Consider the following 20969-nt stretch of genomic DNA (forward strand, 5'->3'; position numbering starts at 1 on the left):
GACACCAAAAACAACAGGAACTACAAATCTGCAGGCTGTGAAAAGGAGGCCCCAAACACAGTAAGTTAAGCAAAATGAGAAGACAGAGATATATGCAGCAGATGAAGGACCAAGGTAAAAACCCTCCAGACCAAACAAATGAAGAGGAAATAGGCAGTCTACCTGAAAAAGAATTCGGAGTAATGATAGTAAAGATGATCAAAAATCTTGGAAATAAAATGGAGAAAATACAAGAAACGTTTAACAAGGACCTAGAAGAACTAAAGAGCAAACAAGCAATGATGAACAACACAATAAATGAAATTTAAAATTCTCTAGAAGGAGTCAATAGCATAAAAACTGAGGCAGAAGAACAGATAAGTGACCTGGAAGATAAAATACTGGAAATAACTACCACAGGACAGAATAAAGAAAAAAGAATGAAAGGAATTGAGGACAGTCTCAGAGACCTCTGGGACAACATTAAATGCACCAACATTTGAATTATTAGGGTTCCAGAAGAAGATGAGAAAAAGAAAGGGACTGAGAAAATATTTGAAGAGATTATAACTGAAAACTTCCCTAATATGGGAAAGGAAATAGTCAATCAAGTCCAGGAAGCACAGAGAGTCCCATACAGGATAAATCCAAGGAGAAACATGCCAAGACACATATTAATCAAACTATCAAAAATTAAATACAAAGAAAAAATATTGAAAGCAGCAAGGGAAAAGCACCAAATAACATACAAGGGAATCCCCATAAGGTTAACAGCTGATCTTTCAGCAGAAACTCTGCAAGCCAGAAGGGAGTGGTAGGACATATTTAAAGTGATGAAACAGAAAAACCTACAACCAAGATTACTCTACCCAGCAAGGATCTCATTCAGATGACAGAGAAATTAAAACCTTTGCAGACAAGCAGAAGTTAAGAGAATTCAGCACCACCAAACCAGCTTTGCAACAAATGCTAAAGGAACTTCTCTAGGCAGGAAACACAAGAGAAGGAAAAGATGTACAATAACAAACCCCCCAAAGTTAAGAAAATGGTAATAGGAACATACATATCGTTAATTACCTTAAATGTAAATGGATTAAATGCTCCAACCAAAAGACATAGACTGGCTGAATGGATACAAAAACAAGACCTGTATATATGCTGTCTACAAGAGACCCACTTCAGACCTAGGGACACATACAGACTGAAAGTGAGGGGATGGAAAAGATATTCCATGCAAATGGAAATCAAAAGAAAGCTGGAGTAGCAATTCTCATGTCAGAAAAAATAGACTTTAAAATAAAGACTATTACAAGAGACAAAGAAGGACACTACATAATGATCAAGGGATCAATCCAAGAAGAAGATATAACAATTGTAAATATTTATGCGTCCAACACAGGAGCACCTCAACACAAAAGGCAAATGCTAACAGCCATAAAAGGGGAAATCGACAGTAACACAGTCATAGTAGGGGACTTTAACACCCCACTTTCACCAATGGACAGATCATCCAAAATGAAAATAAATAAGGAAACACAGGCTTTAAATGACACATTAAACAAGATGAACTTAATTGATATCTACAGGACATTCCATCCGAAACAACAGAATACACTTTCTTCTCAAGTGCTTATGGAACATTCTCCAAGATAGACCATATCTTGGGTCACAAATCAAGCCTTGGTAAATTTAAGAAGATTGAAATCATATCAGGTATCTTTTCTGAACACAATGCTATGAGACTAGATATCAATTACAGGAAGAAAACTGTAAAAAGTACAAATACATGGAAGCTAAACAATATGCTACTAAATAACCAAGAGATCACTGAAGAAATCAAAGAGGAAATCAAAAAATACCTAGAAACAAATGACAATGAAAACACGACAACCCAAAACCATGGGCTGCAGCAAAAGCAGTTCTAAGAAGGAAGTTAATAACAATACAATCCTACCTCAAGAAAAAAGAAAAATCTCAAATAAACAACCTAAACTTACAGCTAAAGCAGTTAGTGAAAGGAGAAAAAAAAAACCCCAGTTAGCAGAAGGAAAGAAATCATAAAGATCAGATCAGAAATGAATGAAAAAGAAATGAAGGAAACAACAGCAAAGATTAATAAAACTAAAAGCTGGTTCTTTGAGAAGATAAACAAAACTGATAAACCATTAGCCAGACTCATCAAGAAAAAAAGGAAGAAGACTGAAATCAACAGAATGAGAAATGAAAAAGGAGAAGTAACAACTGACACTTCAGAAATACAAAGGATCATGAGAGATTACCACAAACAACAATATGCCAATTAAATGGACGACCTGGAAGAAATGGACAAATTCTTAGAAAAGCACAACTTTCCAAGCCAGAACCAGGAAGAAATAGAAAATATAAACAGAGCAATCACAAGCACTGAGATTGAAACTGTGATTAAAACCTTCCAACAAACAAAAGCCCAGGACCAGATGGCTTCACAGGCGAATTCTATCAAACATTTAGAGAAAAGCTAACACCTATCCTTCTCAAACTCTTTCAAAATATAGCAGAGGGAGGAACACTCCCAAACTCATTGTACGAGGCCACTATCACCCTGATACCAAAACCAGACAAAGATGTCACAAAAAAAGAAAACTACAGGCCAATATCACTGATGAACATAGATGCAAAAATCCTCAACAAAATACTAGCAAGCAGAATCCAGCAGCACATTAAAAGGATCATACACCATGATCAAGTGGGGTTTATCCCAGGAATGCAAGGATTCTTCAATATAAGCAAATCAATCAATGTGATACACCATATTAAGAAATTGAAGGATAAAAACCATATGATCATCTCAATAGATGCAGAAAAAGCTTTTGACACAATTCAACACTGATTTCTGATAAAAACTCTCCAGAAAGTAGGCATAGAGGGCACTTACCTCAACATAATAAAGGTCATATATGACAAACCCACAGCCAACATGGTTCTCAATGGTGAAAAACTGAAACCATTTCCACTAAAATCAGGAACAAGACAAGGTTGCCCACTCTCACCACTATTATTCAACATAGTTTTGGAAGTCTTAGCCACAGCAATCACAGAAGAAAAGAAATAAAAGGAATCCAAATTGGAAAAGAAGAAGTAAAACTATCACTGTTTGCAGATGACATAATAGTATACATAGAGAATCCTAAAGATGCTACCAGAAAACTACTAAAGCTAATCAATGAATTTGGTAAAGTAGCAGGATAAAAAATTAATGCACAGAAATCTCTTGCATTCCCATACACTAATGATGAAAAGTCTGAAAGAGAAATTAAGGAAACACTCCCATTTACCACTGCAACAAAAAGAATAAAATACCTAGGAATAAACCTACCTAAGGAGACAAAAGACCTGTATGCAGAAAACTATATGACACTGATGAAAGCAATTAAAGATGATACAAACAGATGGAGAGATATACCATGTTCTTGGATTGGAAAAATCAACATTGTGAAAATGACTATACTACCCAAAGCAATCTACAGATTCAGTGCAATTCCCATCAAACTACCAATGGCATTTTGCACAGAACTAGAACAAAAAATTTCACAATTTGTATGGAAACACAAAAGACCCCAAATAGCCAAAGCAATCTTGAGAAAAAAAAATGGAGCTGGAAGAATCAGGCTCCCTGACTTCAGACTATACTACAAAGCTACATTAATCAAGACAATATGGTACTGGCACAAAAACAGAAATACAGATCAATGGAACAGGACAGAAAGCCCAGAGATAAATCCGTGCACATATGGTCACCTTATCTTTGATAAAGGAGGAAAAACTATACAATGGAGAAAAGACAGCCTCTTCAATAAGTGGTGCTGGGTAAACTGAAGAGCTACATGTAAAAGGATGAAATTAGAACACTCCTTAACACCATACACAAAAATAAACTCAAAATGGATTAAAGACCTAAATGTAAGGCCAGACACTATAAAACTCTTAGAGGAAAATATAGGCAGAACACTCTATGACATAAGTCACAGCAAGATCCTTTTTGTCCCACCTCCTAGAGAAATGGAAATAAGAACAAAAATAAACAAATAGGACCTAATGAAACTTAAAAGCTTTTGCACAACAAAGGAAACCATAAACAAGATGAAAAGAAGAATATTATGAAAAAATATTTGGTTATTTGAGTTGATCTTTTTAAATAGAGCAGAATATTATTTAATCTTACTGGATGAGAAGTATTTCAAAATCAAGTACTGTGTTTCACAATCACTAGTCAGTGAAATTCTCCACATGTGCATTTACTTAGGAGAATAGCTAATTATTAGCAATTTCATAACTAGAAGAATGGTCTGAATCTTAAACTACTCATGAACTCAATTTACATGCTTTTTTATACAATTTGACAAATATATATTAATATATTCATGGAAATTAGAGCTTTCACCTACTTAATAGAGATTATCAGAAGGCTGTAAGGTATTTTTCTTTTTAAAATATATTTGCAGAATATCAAGGGCCTAAGAACTATCAGAATGCATGTGGAAATTTTACACCAAATACCTATCTAGGAATTCATAGCAGCAAATCATTGTCATACCCTTCAAAGGGTTTATCTTAGGAGGGTACACATTTATACGAAGGGTGATGCCATTGCTCTAAACCACTTTTTCTCAAACTGGGGGGTCATGATTCCTGGGGTTCCAAGGACGTAGTCTCAGATCCTCCATTAGATAGTTTAAAAGTTGCATTTATATTTCTAAGGTATCTCAAAAATTTCATATCAGCACTCAGATATGATCATCTGAGTGACCAGCTCATAACTGAGAAGTGCCAAGAATTCTTACGCCTCTATTTGCATTTGGGTTTTCAATTCATTAACAGCAAGTAACACCACTCTAATTATCATGGGCTAATAGGAAGAGAGCACAGATATTTTCACACCAAGCGAAGGCAAAGTAATGAACTGGCCCAGCTGTCGCAAGGTTTCCCAGTGGATTGAAGGGATAAATATTGGGGGAATTGAGTCATCATAAGGCACGCAGTGGCATAGCAATGCTGAGCTCCAGGATGCCCGCAGTATAGCCATCAGTACTACGTTCACGTCGGGAGTCGCAGCTCAGTTTCAGAAAAATATCACCTGTCAAGTTAAACTTAGGTAAGTAATTTGAATTATATTGGTTTTGCCATTTTGTTTGAATTGAGTGGCTTGTTGTGTTAAACCTTGTTGTGGCTTTATAATTTTATAAGTGCTATAAATCCAAAGATTTTACCCCTAGTTTTATGTTGGTACACATCTAAGTAACATTGCAGTAAAAAGGTAATTGAAGACAACACTAGATGATCCATGAGGGTGTTTGTTTTATAATCTTTTATGTATTTTTTAAAAAGTGGTCCTTTTGAGAAACAGTGCTCTAAATGTTTTGGACTCTTTCTTTAGCAATTGCCTCTTTGTGCATTTCTTTGAATATTTTCAAGAGTATAAATCTTTCTCTCTGATCATGGATGTGTTAAAGTCATTGCAGCAGACCTTTTGCATTTGCTTGCCTAGCACCCGCGAAGCCTCCTTTTGGTTACTTCCCCTCTGTTTTCCTGTCTGGAATGCAGTCTTGGTGGAGCTGCCAGTCACGGTGCCCCATCCTTCCTCCACCCCCATCCCCTGGCGTAGGGCTGGACAGAGGATCCAGATGATGTCAGTCATACTCTCCCTGGAATCTGAGGCTTGAAGCAGAGTGACACAAGGACTGAAAATAGTTGAAGCTGATTCATCCCAATGGTTGAGTCCCCAAGAGTCTGTCTACTACTTCCTGTTACCTTATTCCTTGGCTTTGCCTGGATTCTGTCCTTTCCAAGATTTGCTGGTCAGCTGCTGCTTAAATTCTGTGGACTAACCTGACCTTTCAACAAATCCCTTTATTTTTGGTAAACTTAGCCAGAGTTGGTTTCTGTTTAACAAGCAACCATTGATGGGGATGTAAGAGTGAAGTCTGATATAAAGGGTTAGTGATAATTCCAGGAAATTTTGTTCGGGGTCAGTAAAATAATGTGGAAATGCTATGGATAGCATTTACTGGGGCTCCTCATCTGGCTATTCATTCTATAAACACTACTGAAAGAAGCCATGGAGGCTTGTGGCTTTAGCGTCAAAGAGCTGGTTCTTTCACTTACCAGCTGTGTGACCTTGAGCATGTTACTTATGTTAAACTCTCTAAGCCTCAGTCTCCTCATGGATAAATGGGGGATTAAAATGGTGTATACCACATGGAATTGATGTGATGATTACATGAGACAAGGTATATAAACCATATAGTAAACATTCAAAATATAAAGATTATTGCTACGATAATTTTGATATCATAAGAGGTCATTTTATGAGGCCACCATTGAGCTACATGCTGGGGCTGCAAAAATAATAAAAGAAATTAAATCCACTCATATTCTTCTTGGAAGAAGCATTGACTTTGTTTGAAGCAGCACACTGATATTCTATTTCAGGTAGAAAGCAAGGAATTAAGTACCCCCAAGGAAATGCTTAATTAATAGTCAAGTGAGCATGGAGAGAGAAGAGACATTAGCCAGGGAATGACAGATTAGAGATTTTAGACTGAAAAGTGATGTAATATGATCCAGCCCATGTAAAATGAGGGGACAGTTGCCATCTGTGTTTAATTCTGGCGTTCTATGTGGGATTATTGAACTAAGGGACAAACCCAGTTATAATTTATATTTTTTCACTTTATACATAGAAAACAGATCCTTGAAACAGATTTTGGGATTGGGTTGTGTGTATGTTCAAGAAGCACAGAGATTACTTCCTTGACAGGGGCCAGGGGAGTATGGGTCGTGGGTAGTTCGTGGCCTGGAGTGGCAACATGACTATTCCAGTCATCACTGCGTGGTATCCAGGAGTGAAGTGCAGGTGGCAGGAAAGGCGTGGGGAGATCAAGTGGCAGTGGGACTTAGTTGCTATAGTGACAGTAGTGTTTGTAAAGACTGTGGAGTCACTTGGCTTCTGAGAACCCTAGACAGTACGAGAGAAATGAAAAGCTATGATCATAGACTTAAGAATACTCATAGGGAACCAGAAGGCCTCCACACAGCTTTGAAGGAATTCTCCATCCCTTCTAACTTCAGGGTTGATACAGCTGAGGGGTAAAGGATGAAGAGTTGTAAGTCAATTAAATGCTTAAATTGCTAGGCTTCTTAGCCTAGGGTAAGGGCACTGGTGGGGCTCGAGTGGGACAGGAGCCATGGCTTGAAGACATTAGGGCAAGGCTGAGAACTTGGAACCTGTAAATTCCCCTCGACTCCCTTGCCAGCAGAGAAAACCTCACCCCTCTCCGAGGGAACAAGCCTTCCTCTGCTAAAAGCCTTTAAAATGGAAACATCTGGTGATTGCCTCCTAAGCTAATGTCACCACTTATTGCCTTGAGACCTGTAACAAGAGTTAAAATCCAACAGAGCCCTGATGGAGAGGCACAAAGGCCAGTCTTGGAAGAGAGAGTTTATACAGAGTTACAAGATGTCACTGATCAGGCTTGGCAAGAGTCTGAGGAGCATACATGAGAGTGGATTCTAAAGGTGTTAGACCAAATACGACAACATTTAAGGCTCTTTTGGCCTGAATTTATGAACATTGGAGCATTCTTACAGGATTCCAGATTTCACGTGCTGGCTAGACTCAGCCATGGTACGGCAGCATGGTGTATTGTCCAAGGTGTTTGGAATATATATCCCATCCTGTATATGTCAGTTCTCTTGCTATCACAGTATAGTTTGGAGAAATAGTGGTCATTTTGATATTCCCATAGTAGTTGGAATTATGCTAATGGGACTTGGTGATCAGGAAGTAGAAAATTCTTTTGATGCCTTTGCATGCCCCAGCATGAAAAATAAACCCTGAGAAAGATTAGGGCTTTGCCATCTTGGTGAATTTCTAGAGTCCAGTGATCTGGGTATCTGGGGATATTCTTTCTACAGTGGGAGATGTGTTGTTGCACCATGCCTTGCTCACCAATAAGAACTGGTGAGCTTCTGTGGATTTTGGAGGCATATCCCATAGGGCAACAGTTTTGAATGGGGCCTGGAACAAGAAATGGCTCTGCAGAAGGTCTAGGCTCTGACCCCAGCTGACCCTGGCTGCCCTGCCACTGGAGCCTTGTGACCCAGCAGAACCAGCACTAGGAGAAAATTTCTTTGGGAAAAGAAACTCCAGTATAATAAAATAAAAATAAATACTTTTATCGTCTCATCTTTTCTCATTATTTTCTCATTTTTATAAAATAATACATACCTATTACAGAAATTTTAAGAATATAAATATGGAGAAAGAAGAAAATAAATTAACTATAATCTCACAGCCCATATCTATGGTGGATCCCATCTTGGTGCATATTCTCTGTATCCTCCCAGCCTTTTTTTTTTTTAATGCATGTAAATACATTTGTTTTTTCAGAAAAGCAGATCACATAGAACACAGAATTTTGTAACTTACATTTTTCATTAAGTATATTGAAAATATTCATTGTTCTTCAGCAACATTATTTTAAATACCTGTTTCATGTTTCATTGTATGGATATCTCATGATTTACTTAATCTCTTAGCTTTGGGTATTTAGATTGTTTTCAATTTCTAGCTACTCTGATAGGTTTTGCTGATAAACACATTTTAATTTTTATTTATTCAACTAAACCACAGCTTAGAAAAGAAGGAAAACTGCTATTGGAAAAGTAATATACCTTTAAATAAAAAATATTAATGTGGAAAGAAATATGTACATATGTACAGTTTTTTTTTTTTTTTTTTTTGGCTTAAGACAACAGAAATTTATTCTCTCACAGTTCAGGAGGCTAGAAGTCCAAAATCAAGGTGTGAACAGGGCCATGCTCCCTCTGAAGGCTGTAGGGAGAGGATCCTTCCTTGCCTTTTATAGCCCTGGTGGTTCCAGTCATTCCTTGGTTGGTGGCAGCCTCATTCCAATGTCTGCCTCTCTATCCATATATACATTCTAAATTGGGGAGGAGGAGGGTAAAGCATCCATCTATCCTTACAATAATGTAAAACTTCCTGAACTTAATTATACTTCTGTGATTTAGGTGATTAGTTCAGTAATATATTCTACCAGCATTGATCAATGTTTGGGACAGAACCACATATAAAATCCAGAGATTGTATAGATTTCCTCTTTTTTTTTCCATAAGACTTAATGAATATCAAAGAGCAGTTCTACCATGCTATTTTGTTTTTGGTTAACTCCACCAAAGAACAACTTGCCTAATAGTTGCCTTTTGTATTAATCATGATCTTTATTTGCTTTGACATCTCTGGCAGCCCTTGCTGGCTTGGGAGAGACTGCCCCTCCAGGATGAGTTGCTTCCTAGAGATAGCAAACAACTTTTCCATGAGCTTAACTTTCGTATGCACACTAACCTATCCGAAGATCCTGTCCCTGGCCACCTCCTTTGTTTAACTCACACACCAAACCAATTTCCTTGCCCTCAAAATCAGATACTGGACAACTGGAGACCACTCCAACAGCCCATAGCCCTACAAATTATTCAAATGATTCAATTCTACGCTTGTTCAAACTTGCCAACCCTGCCTCGCCCATTCCTTCCCTCAGAAACCACAATAAAGTCTCTGGCCATACTTTTTCCTTCTCTCCTTCTGCCTCCTGACAGACCGACTTCGGTGCTTCCCCACGTGGCCCTGCGTGGTGTGTCAAGCCCCCTTCTCTTGGGAAATGTAAGCAATAAACTCTTCTTTCAAAGGCAGTTGTCACTTCAGCATACCTGATTAAAACAAATCCCGGGTACATTTTAGAACACCTTCTTTCTCTTCTTAACCATAAACATTCTAAAGCTGCCTGGAGTCCCAATTCTATGCCGATCCTCAGCGCGCTTTCCCAGGTTATAGCAACATCCCGGCAGGGTCAGTGTGCATCTGAGGTTTAAGGATTGCCCAAGCCCTGAGGCTCTGCACACTGTGTGGGCAAAGTTTTTTCCATAATACAGAATGCCTTTTGGATATTGCAATTTGTTTTTTATTTTTCTTGTTTTTTAACTGGGTCTTCATGGTTCTTCCTTGTTCAAAAGAAGAAGAAAACAATCTATTATTTTGCTTCATCATCTTTGAATAGCTGAATGAAACAAGAGGCCCCCTGGATTTTCTATGACGAAAATATGTCTACGGCTACCCACATGCAAATTTTACACAATGTGAATCTTTCCCCAAAGTCCAGTAACTAGTCATGTAAAAGATGTGTCAGCCAAAGCCTCCGTTTGATCTTTGTGGCTCTGGCAGCTTAAAAATAACTCCCGTTGAGAAATAGAAGAGTGTCTACTCATGATGACACTAGGAAACACAGGAACTTTTAAGAATGAGTGATTCATTAGGAGGATAAACCAAATAGAAATATAACCCAATTAAAACCATTGTTCCTGAAAAATAAGATGTGTAGATTTAAAAAAATGACTTACTTGATAAAAGGCTGAATATAGAAAATTTAGAAAATTAGGTCAAATACTAAACAATCACTGACTAACACCTCCACACACTTCAGGCTCAGAACAAAAATCTCCAAAGTTCTTAATAACAATGTATGATAACACAATAAGACATATGCTACTGAGGGATGATAGAGTCGTGATGCCTTGCTCCTTGGCTTGGCTTCATTTGGTGGCACTGGCCATTCACCGAACTTCTAGGCTCTCCTTCGTCTGTGAAATGAAAAGATGGGACTGGCTGAATTCTTCTAAAAATCTGACATGTTAATAATTTAGTTGGGATTCGTTCTATGACTGTTCCAAGCCCATCTTTAGGTCTTAAAATAGAAACCCCCAGTAGTAGAGACCTTTCCTCTTAATTTATTAGCGGTACCTAACACTTTTGATATATGCTGAAAAATAGATGCATGAACTTACATTTTGTAATAAATGAAAAATGACCTGATTTTCACAGCAGGAGGCAGAGCGCTGAACCCCACCCATATCACCCTAAAATCGGGAGGGGTGAAGGTTGGGGAGGTTAAGGGAAGAAAAGCCTGACAAATATTCATTGCAGCCATCACTTTGGCCTCTCGATTTTCACCCTCAAGAGTATCCCCATACCTCACAGCCAAACAAGAAAATCACCTAACACGATGTTATTCCTCACGTGCCTAAAAAAGGCACTCACTCTTTCTCCTGAGGAAGAACAACTCAAATCACATTGGTGATAGTGACCAGATTCTGGGTCAGGATTTCTCGATAGGGTCCATTATTTCTCTAATTCTGTGGTGATCCTGTCTCAATATTCCACAGCTGATGGACCACATTGTAAAGTTATCAATGTGACAGTGGAGCAAACAGAGAGAGAAAGAGAAAGTAGGTAAAATATACAAACATACACGGGATAGAATGAGGATGGAAACATGAGTAGAGATTAGAACCCTCAAATCTGTACCAAATCAGGAGGCTATAGTTGGGTTTAGGGACTTCGCCATGCCGTGGATCCTTTGACTTCAGCCGGTATCTCAGCTTGTTAGTGCTCTTCACCTGATGAATTGACCCCAAAACCTTTAATCCACTGGAGTCTGATTCCTTGGCTCAGATATGCTGCCTGTGTTCTGGGGGTTCTGGTAGTCAGCCCTGTCGGCTTATCACTGGTATTCTCATGCGAGGAGGACCTCATGGGAGCCCTTTAATTCCATTCATATTTCTCCTGCTCCTGCTGTTTTTCAGCACACCTAGTTCCCCTTAATAGTTAGGATTAACCCTTCTAGACAATATAGGACCAACTTAGGACTCATCCTATTTTTTGCTTATTTACTCATTGGTACACAGATCCCAAGTAGCCATTGTCAATTGTGAAATCATTCCTTCCTGGGTTCAAAACCAGCAGAACCCAGAGTCACAGAGATGGCAGCATAAAATTTGAAACTGGGTCGTTAGGAGTAATAATGAAATGTGACAATCCCATTTCTGTCCCTTCATTCCTAGAGCCATGTATTCTGGCTGTGGAAGCAACAGAGACGTATACTGATTGAACCTTAAATAGGTTGTTCCTACGTTCTTTAAAACTAGCTGCTTCTGACAGATAGTGAGTATGTGATAAAACCTGCAGATCTCATGGGAATGAGATTATTACCTACCTTTTTTCATTGTGAAGTTAATTCCTTGGTCATCAGTAATGGTGTGTGGGATACCATGACAGTAACTCCATAGATGATGGAGCTGGCAGAAGCACTGTGATAAGGAAATCAATCCAAATACAGAATAAGTATACATTTCAGTGAAAATATTACATTGCTACCCAGAGGAAGGGATTCAGTGTAGTTTGCTTCCCTTCAGAGAGGTGGATGTTTCACCCAGAGAATGGTTATCTCAGGGCTGGTCCCTGCTGTTGTCAAACTGGCTACTCACAGTAGCAGTAGCTAAGCCAGTTTTGCCAAGGCAAAGTCTATTTTGTGGAGGTGATGCATAGCCTCTGCTCCTGACAGCATGGACAGTTTGTTTATGAGTCCTTTGAACAGCAATGGAGTGGCTGGGGAAGGAAGTTGCTAGACGAGGTCATCTTTCCCACCTGAATAACTAAGACCCTCCTCCAGGGTAGGAAATTTCTGCTGAGCATTGACATGGAACACAAATATTCTCACACTCTAGGCCTATTCAAAATGTCTATCAACATACCTTATCCCTATATCTCTTTGTCTGCAATCTTCAAATCTTCTTCCGACCAGAGCTCTGATCATGGAGTCATTCCATTAATCTTTTTCCATCATGTGAATTTAGATTAAGTTCATCTGCATATCACAGAGAAACTCAATGTAGTGGCTTAAGCAAGAAAGAAGTTTATTACCTAGAGAAGTCTTCAGCTGTACCATTCAGGGCTATCACTGCCTCTTCTTCTTTAGGTGTGATCCTCATCCCTTGATCCAAGATAGCTTCTTGAGCTCTAGACATCATGTTTCCTTCTAACTGGAGAAAGGAGAAAGGGGGCGGATAGCAAACTCTGATTTCTTTCATAAACCTCTCTGGAAATGACACATGACATTGCAGCTTACATCTCATCATTAATCACATTTCTACATCAAGCAATGTGCCTAGCTAAAACCACTAAGACTGAAGGGGACAGTGGATCTTGAAAGGCAATTAACAGTCTCTCCCATATACATAAATCAAATATTCTTACTCAGGTCATATCTCCTTCAAGGTAAAGTAGACAGGTAAAATCTTTTCCACTGTCTCTTTGAGGCCACTTGCAGGTGGGTGAGATGGGGGCTGTAACTTCAGAGTCTGCTTCTAGCTGATGTTAATATACTTTGCAGCATTATCCTTAAACCAGGCTTGTTTTTTCTCCCCTTCACCAGTGAGCTGGCTGGAATACATTTCCTATGAGGCCAAAGGTGTAAATTAAGGAAGGAGTATCAGTATGGAGTGAGTAGTATTTATTCAGAGAGAGTAAAAATCTTCCCCATGACCCTCCAGTATCTGGTGGGCCTGAACTTATACATACTTCTTCCATTTGATGTGGGGAACTGCTGGGCATGTTTGGCTTTATGTGAAGGGGTTAGATAAAACTCAGTTCAGGATGGACAGCTCAGGTCACATGGTCACTTGGTGGTCCATGGTCAGACATTCTGTCTTCATCAGGGTCCAGCAGCAAGCCAAGGGATGCTCCTCACAAGGAGAGTATTTACTTGTTCCAACTCCAAGGCCAGCTACTGTGATGCTTCTAATGAAGCTTGTATCTAGACAGTATATCCATCTTCCACAGACACTTCAAGGATCTCCTACATCATAATGACAAGTAGCAGACTTCTTATACTTCAGCCTAGACTTGTTGGAGAGTTTGCTTTTACTTTGGTCCCCACTTAAAGCTAGCAGTCTTTCAGTTTAGCTGGGTCACTGTAGCAAACCCAAACACAGTATAGAGTGCCTCCAAAATTCAAAGAGGCCCAGCAAGTGAAATGTATCTTTCTTTCTTAAGGGTATGGAGTATAAGATGCATAAATTTGTCCTTTATTTTACAGTGCAAATACATGTATTTTCATGGGCTCTATCTTCTGTCTTCACCTAAGCATATATTTTAAATGGTCTGAATAGTATTTGTCATTTTATGTTTCCAGGTACACTTAATATGTTACAAAAGTACTTGATCAGTGTGATGACCTATGAGATATTAAGACAGTCAAGGTCCCTGCAAAATTAATTATGTTTCAAGCTAGTGAGTTGAAATACACCTGAGGTGCTGTCATAAAAGTATACTGCTTTCCCTGCCAGGTCAAAGAAACTTGATCTGGAGTTTTTAATTTATTAGGCTAGAGCTGGTGTCAGCAAATTATAGCTTTCTGTTCTTGTAAATCAAGTTTTATTGGAACACAGTGATATGCATTCATTTATGGATTGTCTATGGCTGCTTTCATGCTACAAGGACAGAGTGGAGTAGTTGAGACATACTATATGGCCAGCAAAGTCTGAAATATTTACCATCTTTATCGGAAAATTTTCTAAATCCTGGGTTGGAGAAATAACTTGTTAAGTCAGTAGTTGCATAACAGTTTCAATGGGGCTGTTTGGTTTGCCCACATCTGTTTAGATGACTACAAATGCTGTCTCTACCAGATTGAACATCAAATAATTCACTGTCATTTTCCCAAGATTATACTCTTTTCATTCCAGCCAAATTGGACATATAAATGGACATGAGATAGGAATCATCCTCTTCCCTCACATATAAAAAATATTTCATGATGCCCCCAATCTTGGTAATTTCTCAGAAATGCAGAATTGCTTTTGGTTTTCAATTTTGGAAAGGAGGGGAAATCCTTGAGTTTCCACTTGGTCTTGTCTACTAAAATAGTCCTTACTCTATGGGTTAGAAGGCAATGAAAGTATTCTTGAGTTGCTGAGGATATCTATATTTTTGGTAATCATGGATAGTATGGCAGTCCCATTGGACCTCTGGTGAGGTGGATAAAGTTAAAGAAAAAGTCAGCATATCATGTGTCCTTTATTATCTCTACTGTGATTCGTAGACTGTAGTGATATCTGGGAGCTCTGGGAGTTAGAATTACCCTTGATTCAGTGTAAAAATTGTTTTCCAAAATTTTGGGTATTTCCCTTTTTTCCTAGTGCATGGTTATACTGATGAATAGCTAAAGGTCCCTTTGGAGAAGAGTCAGAAGAAGAGTCACAGTACCCACTTGTGGTGTTACTTCAGGTTCCTTCTTTCCTCAATGGAACCCAGACTTTTCTTCACCAACTCTGTGAATGGATTCAGGACTGAAAATAGGGCAAAGCGTTGTCACTCTTAGGACTTCGTGTTTTTTTATTCAAGTCAAGTAGGACCTTAGCAGTTTAACTTTATATTTTTATTTTAGGGACCAAATAATAAATTAGAAGTCACCAAAGTTTCACATGGATCAGAACATTTTAATTACAATGATGACTTTACTGTCTATAATAGCAGGAAGGGGAGGAAGGTAAGGCAAGCAAGGTGCCTAAGATACAAAATTTAAGGAGGCACTCACTCTCGGGGGTAACATGAGTGCTAAGCCCTTCACTGGCACAACCCTAAGAGTTAATGTCTCCTTAAATTTTGTGTCCGGTGTGTCTTGATTGCCTTGCCCTAGTCCCAGTCCTGTAGAATAGTAATCATGTGTTTCTACTTTACTTTGGATTGCTAAGTACTGCTTCTGGGTCTCCAACATCTCTAACACATTGGATTCATTCATTCCTGTTGATATTGAAGAGACCATTTCACTTGCGGTGTCTCCCCGGCTATGGTGAATGTGTGCTGTGCTTTCCAGATCCCCGTTTTAGGGCAGAGACACACTCATTCCATCAGCTGCTGGAAATGTTGGTAGCTGAGGACTGTCAGCTGAGTTGCTCTCCAGGAATTGCCTTTATGAGCTGAAGAAAGCCACTTCATCCAAGGTCATGCATCTCATAGGGGTCAGACTTCAAGGTGAAGCTGGATACCTTGCTTCAAACTTGGGCATCCTAGCTCCAGAACTCTTGGTGGGATTGTATTGCAACTGAATCCCTCTCTCTGCCTAATTCTCCTGCTTCACTCTCCCACAGATGTTCTCATCATGAAAACATTTACCAGTAAACTTCCTGCATACAAATCTTCTCTTAGAGTGTGTTTCCCAGAGAACCACATCTATGAGAGTTGATGCCAGGTGTGATATGAGGAAGCCAACCCTACAATGAGATTTTGGAGCAGGATCATCTGCCAGCTGACTGGCACTGAGGACAGCATCACTGGTGGCAAGTGGAACACGGATCACCCCAGGCTTGTAGCAATGCATTCATTAAAACTGTCACGGCTGGTGTACTGGGATGGGTTACCAATGGAAAGGAATTTATGGGTGGATTGTGGAAAGGAATGCAGAGGTAGGGGCAATACCACAGGTGTCTGAGAAGTTTGGTGGAAGTAGTAATTATAAGAACTGTGGAATTGGATGGCTATTCCTGGGGAAAATTAATCAACTAGAGTAAGACAATGAAAACTGAGGGATATTAATTATTAATTAAAGGTTAAGTATGAAAGACAGAAGGTCTTTTGGGGAGCATATAAGCAGACGCCTCCTGCAGCTGGAGGGCAGAAAAATCAAAGGGATCAGGCACAGTGCATATAAGAATACTAGTGCTCCAGAGGTGGTTGCATTTTTAACATTAGAAAGTCTGTGACACCAAGGCCATGGCCCTGACTGGGAAAGAGTAGTAGCCTATGACATGAAATGGGGAAATCGGAACCTCCTAGGGCTGCAGAAAGGGCACACTACTCCCTGTTAAAGGACCTTCCCTCCCACCCTCTTGCTTGAAAACAACTTGGAAGCCTCTGTCACGCAAGACAATAAGAAGTCCCCTCGGGATCCACACTCACCTCATATCCTGGCTACCAGGTCAATAATTAGGGTAAAATCACAATAAAACTCATCTGTGGAAGTGCTGGCCTGCTAAGGAAGGATAGCAACTCTACCTGGAAGTACAAGAACTTACCAACATGGTAGCTGCTGCTGGGAGGATGTGTATGGAACTGGGTCCTGAGGGTGCTGCATGAAGGGAAGTTAGAACATAATAAAGGCGTTTATCACAGGAGCACGCTTCCATGATACGTGATTTAACAATATTGGCAATGACCCTGAAAAGAAAGGGAAGGCTCACACCAAGCGAAATAGAAATTCCAGAGCTGCTGTGGTAGACAGTGAAAAACATCAGAAGTTTCAGAGAAGAGGGCATGCTAGAATAGACATACAATCTAAGATCAGTGAGCCCATTAGCTGATTATGTTCTGGGAAAGGGCCCAGAGAACAGTCTATTTATCAATGTATTAAAAAAATGCTCTGGTGAGAGGGCACCAGATTCACTGAAATGCTCACTGGTATTTGTCCTTGATGATAGGAGATGCTGATATAGAACTGAGCTTCCTGGTAACAAGGGGATAATAGGATTCTAAAATAATAAAGACCTGTTGGTCTTTAATCATCAGAAGCAATGAGGCTACAAAATCAGAGGGGCATGGGGTGAGTGGATTTGACCTCCACGTTCATGTGTATTGACCAAAAACTCAAAGAATGGCATAAAAATATGAATTCATTCACTCTTGTAAAAGAAGCCTGCAGGTCTATCATAGGGGACTCAGACACTGATTTTTCTATTGCACCATCCTTAACATGAGGGCTCTATTTTCAAGGTCATTTTATAGTCTGATATGATTGCTGGAGCTCCAGCCATCATGTACATATACCAGGAAGGAAGAATAGAAAGGACCAAGGGCCTTAGTGTATGCCTTCCCTTTAAAAAGAGCCTTCCTGAAATTTTTACCCAACTTCTAATGTAACTTGTAGTTACATTTGATTAGCCAAACTTCGTTTCACATGGCCATGCTAAGTGTCAAGGGAGGATGATCAATAATAGTTCATCAGCAGAGAAGATTGTTTCCTTGAATAAAGTGGCGTTCTAAGGACAAAGGGGAGAATGGACATTGGATGGACAATAGCCCTGTCTGCCATTGCCATAGATGGCATCCATGGCTCAGAAGCTGTATTCAGCAGATGTCCTTCAGCTTTAAAGAGCTGGGAAAAATCCAAAGCCACATTGCCTGTATTTTGTCTGTACCTTGAGCTCCTCTCCAGAATCCATGGGGAGTTTTCATCTTAGAACCCATCACCTCAGTGCTCCCTCAGTCTCCCAGGCTGGCTCAAGCCAGAAGAGACAAATTTTTCTCTGGGCTTGTCCTACTTGGTTTCAGTTTTTGGCCAGGGAGTCATACCTCTTCCCTAGGTGAATCTCAGTAAAACTCACCATTTTAGGGTAGTATGTTGTGGAATTTTCTGTCCTCTAGCATGGTAGATTCTTATTTTAATGGCTGCCAATGAATCATGCATCTGGTACTCACTCCCTTATGTATCGCCTTCCCACACTGACTCTGGCCTTGGCCATGTGACATGCTCTGGCCAATGAGACATCAGCAAATGTCAAGCCAGAGACTTGATATATGCTTTTGTACTGGGGCTTGTATTCTTGGATGACCTGTAAGAAAGTGTAAGAAAGCTAGGCCATCTTGTTGGAGAGGTTGCATGGATGAGAACTGAGACTTAACAGCCAGCAGCCCCAGCTAATCTCCAGGCATGTGAGTGAGGCCCTCTTGGATCTTCCAGCCCTAGATAAACTACCAGATGATTGTAGCCACGTGAGAAATCATAAATGAGAAAAACCCCAGAACCACCCGGCTGAGCTCATTTGCAGAATCATGAGTAAATAAATGGTTGCTGTTTTAAGCCATTATATTTTGAGGTGACCCTTTACGTAGAAACAGAAAACTGAGACATATTGGAAATTGCTCAGAGAAGTTATGGCTAGGGTTAGGGTTATGGATTGGTCATATCCCCTAACCACAAAGCTATGGTTTTAAGAATGTGCTCTTCAGTAAGCACGTGTTATTTTTGGCCACCCAGCATCCGTTCCTCCCTTGTTTGTTAAGAACACTAGGATTTTACTCAGGGCAATCAATTATTCAATTCTCACATGTGATTCCTTTGGCCACAGTGTTTAGACAGGAAGAAGTAGGTGACTTAATTCAGACAATTAAAGGTCTCGTCCAGGACCTTTGTTCAAACTCTCTTTTCATTTAGAAAGCAGACTCTGAAGTTATGAAAGACCTGAGGAAACTGGTTTGGCCCTCCTCTTTGGTAATGGAGACATACCAAATAGCCACTAGAAACATACTGAATTTTTACTGTAAAGAAGTTCCTAAAGGAAACCCTCATGTAGAGCTGGAGGGAGTATAAATTGATGCTGCCATTCTGCTGTAATCTGGCCATAATAAGTAAAGTAAAATCACATATACATGTTGATGCAGCAAAATATACCCCAGGGAAACATTAATATAAGTCCAAAAGGGGACACAGATGAAGATCTTCATCAGAGCAGTTTCTGGTAGCAGAGAATGGACACAGGTATCAAAAACTAGGAGAATGGGAGTTCCCTGGTGGCCTAGTGACTGGGATTTGGCACTGTCACTGCAGTGGCCAGGGTTCGATCCCTGTTCGGGTAACTGAGATCCTGTTAGCTGCACAGGGAGGCCAAAAAAAAAAAAAAAAAGAAACTGGAGGAGTGAACAAGTAAAATATGGTAGAATACTATGCGGTATTCAAAAGTAATGATGTAGGCCAGCAACATGGCAGGCTAGGAGGTCTCAAGCTTTTGATGAGCTTGCCTGCTCAACAAAAACAACAAAACAATAAATAAACAACTACAAACTGATGAAAATAGCTCTGAGAAAGCTCTGGACTGTAATGAAGAAGCAGTAGAAACTCTACAGGGCTCAAAAATGGAGGATGGCCACATGGAAAAGAGTAGGAAGCATTTTACCTGTGTCACCCATCCCCCAGTCCAAAGCAGCTTGGCACTGAGCGGGATCCCCTTGGAGGGATTTTACCCCAAGGGGCAAGGGAAAGCAGTAGAAACCCAGCAAGCCTCACTGCTGTGGACGTTTGCTACTGAGGACCCCACAGTCTTCACCAGCACCAAACCCAGCTAATGGAGCTGCCCAGAGTCCCCACTGCTGTGTCTTCCCCAGGGTTGAAACTGTCACTGTGGTGACATAATAAAGGCTATATATGACAAGTCCACAGCTAGCATCATACTCAACATTGTAAAGTTAAAAAGACTTCCCCCCTAAGATCAGGAACAGCAGATGGCCACTCTCACAAGGAAAAGAAATAAAAGGCATCCTTAATAGGAAAGGAAGAAGTAAAATTATCTCTGTTTGCAGATGACATGATCTTATATATAGCAAACCCTAAAGGCTCACTAAAAAACTGTTAGAACTGTACATGAATTCGGTAAAGTTGCAGGACATAAAATCGACAAACAAAAATCAGTTATGTTTCTTTACACTAACAATGAACTATCTGAAGAGAAATTAAGAAAGCAATCCCGTTTACAATGGCATCAAAAACAATAAAATACTTAGGAATAAATACAGCCAAGGAGGTGAAAGTCCAGTACACTAAAAACTATGACATTGATGAAAGAAGTGGAAGAAGACACAAATAAATGGAAAAGATATCTCATGTTCTTGGATTAGAAGAATTAATGTTGTTAAGATGTCCATACTACCCAAAGCAATCTATAGATATAATGCACTGCCTATCAAAATTCCAATGACATTTTTCACAGAAATAGAAAAAACTGTCCTAAAATTGTATGAAACCACAAAAGACCCCCAATAGCCAAAACAATCCTGAGAAAGAAGAACAAAGCTGGAGGCATTATACTTCCTGATTTCAAACTATATTAAAAAGCGATAGTAATTAAAATAGTATGGTTCTGGCATAAAAACAAGCATATAGATCAGTGGATCAGATTTAAGAACCTAGAAATAAACCCATGCATATGTGGTCAACTAATTTTTGACAAGGTCACCAAGAATGGAGAGTCTCTTCAATATATGGTGTTGGGAAAACTGGATATCCACATGCAAAAGAATGAAATTGGAACTCTATCTTACACCACTCACAAAT

The 20969-nt window shown here is 39.6% G+C and overlaps 1 long non-coding RNA gene across 2 annotated transcripts; it reads right to left on the reverse strand.

Moving 5' to 3' along the window:
- Nucleotides 1-10378: 10378 nt before the first annotated feature.
- LOC133089614 (uncharacterized) lies at nt 10379-16996 on the reverse strand. Of its 2 annotated transcripts, none has more exons than XR_009700725.1 (4): nt 16942-16996; nt 12791-12909; nt 12084-12177; nt 10379-10671 (listed from the first exon to the last, which is right to left on the reverse strand). It is a non-coding gene; the product is annotated as an uncharacterized LOC133089614 (long non-coding RNA). The 2 variants fall into 2 exon arrangements; XR_009700724.1 differs by lacking the exon at nt 16942-16996 and adding an exon at nt 13124-13301.
- Nucleotides 16997-20969: the final 3973 nt, after the last annotated feature.

The sequence above is a fragment of the Eubalaena glacialis genome, chromosome 4 (assembly GCF_028564815.1).
Source record: "Eubalaena glacialis isolate mEubGla1 chromosome 4, mEubGla1.1.hap2.+ XY, whole genome shotgun sequence".
In the NCBI taxonomy this organism is placed as follows: domain Eukaryota; kingdom Metazoa; phylum Chordata; class Mammalia; order Artiodactyla; family Balaenidae; genus Eubalaena; species Eubalaena glacialis.